Genomic DNA, 4121 nt, shown 5'->3' with positions numbered 1-4121 from the left:
ATGATTCAGGTTCAACTACACCTGCAACATATAAAACTGAAAAACCAAATGCAGCTTTCACCGTTCCTTCTTTTGGGATTCTCAGAGGACCCAGCACTGCAGCCACTCATCTTTGAGTTATTCCTCTTCATGTACCTGATCACTGTAAGTGGAAACCTGTTCATCATCCTGGCCATCCACTCTGACCCCCACCTCTACACACCAATGTACTTCTTCCAAGCCAACCTGTCCATGGTGGATGTTGGCTTTACCACCACCACCAACCCCAAGATGCTGGGGAACGTTCAGTTGCAGAGCAGAGCCATCAGCTATACAGGCTGCATAACACAGATGTTCTTCTTTCTGCTATGTGGAGGTCTGGATAATTTTCTCCTGGCTGTGATGGCCTATGACCATTACATGGCATCTGTTACCCCCTGCACTACATGGTCATCGTGACCCCTTGGCTCTGTGTGCAACTGGTTCTGCTGTGCTGGGTCATCAGTGTACTGAATGTCATGTTATACATCTTAATGGTACTGAGGCTGAGCTTCTGCACACACCTGGAAATCCCCCACTTCCTGTGTGAGTTGAATCATGTGGTCCAGCTCGCATGCTCTGACACTTTTCTTAATGCCCTCATGATTTATATTACATCTGTGCTGCTGTTGAGAGGTCCCCTGTTGCGGATCCTGTTCTCCTACTCTAAGATCGTCTCATCCATCCGTGCCATCTCATCAGCTCAGGGAAAGTATAAAGCCTTTTCCACCTGTGCCTCTCACCTCTCTGCTATCTCCCTATTTTATGGCACAAGCTTAGGTGTGTACCTCAGTGCCAGCGCTGCCCCAAGTTCAGCTTCAACTGCAGCAGCCTCGGTGATGTACACAGTGGTCACCCCCATGCTGGGCCCCTTCATCTACAGCCTGAAGAATACAGGCATAAAGAAGGCTCTGATAAAATTATTGGTTCATAAACTATAGTGGATTGCATGGGGTTGGGGCTGATGGGTGTCAACGACCTTGTGTCTCACTTCTCAGTGTCAGACACCATGATTCATTTATTAGAGGAAGAAGCAGAGCTTGCTTAGTCTGTCAGCTGTCTCAGTTATTATTATTATTATTATTAATAATAATACTTTCCATGTGTACACTGCAAATGAATGGCCCATTGCATTGCACTCTGTATTATCTCTTGTAGCTCAACACACTTTCTGATGTTTTTCATTTTCCCACATTTATTGTCAGCCTTTTTCCAGAAATACAAGGGGACTGAAAAAAATTGCATGGAGAGATGCATGTTAATGAAGTAATCACCTATGTGCTAAAAAAACTTTCAATTCTATTTGTATTTTTATACTGCCCATAGTACTTTTTACAATTGATTCCTATACTTTTTCAATTCTATTTTAACTAACAAATAATTTTGTCTTTTTTCTACTTGCCTATTTCAATACGTGAATTGGTCTCCAGTTGCACCGAATTTATTGCAAAAAGACAAGATTTCATTCTTTTGATGGTTGGTTGTCATTCCATTGTATATGTACACCACACACATTGTTAATGGGAGTCTTAATTAGAATAAGCATTACTCATGCTCCTTGAATCGCATGAGGTTAAGTGTGTAGAACTGAATTTTCCACATTTTTCATGATATAAATTCTTGTCAAATAACTTCATATGGCACTAGTCGATGTTCTCCTTCTTAGCTTGGTAGTTTATTTTTCAGAGATCCTATATATAAGAATCATGATAGTAAATGGTTTAGATGCTCCATTCCGGCTACATTACAAAGAAATATATTTTATGCTTTTCCTCATATGTAATAGCTAATATTGAATACAAATAAAAAAGCCTGTGATGTGTAAGAATGAAACTGGCTCCTTGTGATTTGACTAGTTTATTAGCCCTTGTCAATACTGCTGTACACCAGTAGTCTTTCTGCTTTTTACTTATCATTATGACCATGATTAAAACCTTGAAATTACATTATTGTGAAAAAATCAAGAAAAAAGGAAGGAAGAAGGTGAGATGGTTGCAGGGAAGTATGACTAACTTCTTAGAACTGTATCTATGAAATACCTGAAACCTGTTCTCTTTATACCCATAAAATATTAAAAACAAAACGTTCAAAACTCATAAGAACATTCCCATCTATTTGTTGAACTTGTGTTGTTCAGTGTTGCTCTCATTGGTGCTGGGATAGAAACTTTGTCTGTGTGCTCCACAGGAGCAGTGGACAACTTTAGGATGCATGCACCTCAAGCACCTCTGCTCACCCAGCAGAGACAGAAGAGACTACAGATTAGGCCTGCCTAGAGTAACCTCCATCCCTCATACCTGACAGGGGCAGTAGGAGACTTCAGGAGGCCTGCACGGGATGCTCTTGGCTCTACTCAACCAACAGTGGCAAAGTTGACTCCAGATTGGGTGACCCAGGTGCCAATGGTGCTGGGCAAAGCCCTTGGGCTGCCCAGTGGTGACACACTTGGGGACTTGGCATGTGGGCTTACATGGGGTATGGGCTATAACACAAGTGAGGCTGAGTGAGGACTTCAGGATTGATGTCCAGGAGAGGAGTGACTACTGAGGGACATGCATTAAGAAGGCCACTGTACTTTCAAGGAAGTGAGGGTGCAGAGACCAAGCGGGTTCATGCAGGTCCAGCCCTGGCTATCATGACCCATTGGGAGTGAACCAGTTGGTGAAAAATCTCTCCCTCTTTCCCTCACTCTTTTTGTCTCTTTGTCTTTTCTCTTCTTTAAAAATATGACACAAAAAGGTAAACCATTTATTTCTTGACAGTTGTTGCCCTTTATTTTGGCAATTAACCAAATTAGTTCTCATCTTTCTTTTTAGATTCCTGTGGCTATTTCAGAGGTCCTTTTACATAGCCTAGTATTAGTTTGGTATTTTTATTTTTATCTCAGTTTCCTTAACCAAAACAAAAATGAAAAGATTTAAAATACAGGGTACCAAACTTTGAGGAAAATGTGTACACCTAAAGGAAAAATAAATTAAAGAAAAACAAAAACACAGCTACACATAGATTTTCAAAATATATATTTTCTAACCAGGGATAACTTGATTGTGTTAAATATTTTTTTTTTTTTTTTTACTTGTAAGAGTGAGAGAGAAAGAGAGAGAGACAGAGAGAGAGTGAGATCTCCTATTTACTAAGTGATCAAAACAGCTGAAATGAAACCAACTGAAAGCACATGTTTGGTAGAGGCCCAAACCCTTCCACTGCACACCATCTTTCACCACTTTCTCAGGCATGTTACAAGGACAATGGGTCAGACGTGGAGCAAAACTGCCTAGGCTGCCTTGTCCTAGGTAAATGTTACAATGCTAGGAGAAAAAGAGATGGTGAGCATTCTGGGCCTGGTTAATGACATAATTATTTTAACTATACCACTATGCCAGCTGAGTTTTTTATTCTTTTTCTTTCTTTCTTTTTTGAATTCTAAGTGGACAAGCAGAGAAACTCCAGGCTAGGACATGTCACCGTGGATCCAGGCATTCGGGGGTGGGGTGCTCAGCTTCCCTACTTTGATTCAGCAGTGGAGATGGATTTGTGGATGCCTGGTACTCTGGTCTGGTAAAATCTTAGTGAGATTACAAGTATATATTTTTGTTCATTTATATCATTGTGTTTTGTATTTTGGATGGAAGTTGTCTTATATTAGAGCAAACATATGGAATTTGTCCTTTTGGGATTGGCTTAAGTGTCTAATGCATCCTTCATCAGACACATGAGATATTCATCTCACAGGCATTTGGTTTTTCATGTGATCCAGCAATCTCACCTCAGGATATACATCCCTAAAGGACATGGGCACCTTGTATCAAAGACATACCTGTGGTGTCATGCTTAGAACTGTGCTGTTTACAACAGAAAAAATACAGAATCAAACAAAGCATTCATCATCAGATGATTGAATAAAACAGATGTGGTAAAAAGACACAGTGGAATATTATTCAACTATTAGGAAGAGCAAAGTTCTATATTTTGCAACAAAATGCCTGAAACCAGTGGACAATGTCAAAATAACCTGGGTCCTGAAAGACAAGTACTGCCTGTTCTGCCTTAGATGAGGGAGCTAGTATTAAAAAAACAAAAGAAAAAGGAAAAAAAATGTAAGA

General features: G+C 40.2%; 1 pseudogene; it reads left to right on the top strand.

Annotated features, from left to right (window-relative positions):
• On the top strand, nucleotides 1–959 carry LOC131483038 (olfactory receptor-like protein OLF4; annotated as a pseudogene).
• The last annotated feature ends 3162 nt before the right edge of the window (nucleotides 960–4121 follow it).

Source organism: Ochotona princeps, chromosome 22, assembly GCF_030435755.1.
Source record: "Ochotona princeps isolate mOchPri1 chromosome 22, mOchPri1.hap1, whole genome shotgun sequence".
NCBI lineage: Eukaryota > Metazoa > Chordata > Mammalia > Lagomorpha > Ochotonidae > Ochotona > Ochotona princeps.
This window is presented reverse-complemented; position numbering and strand designations above follow the sequence as displayed.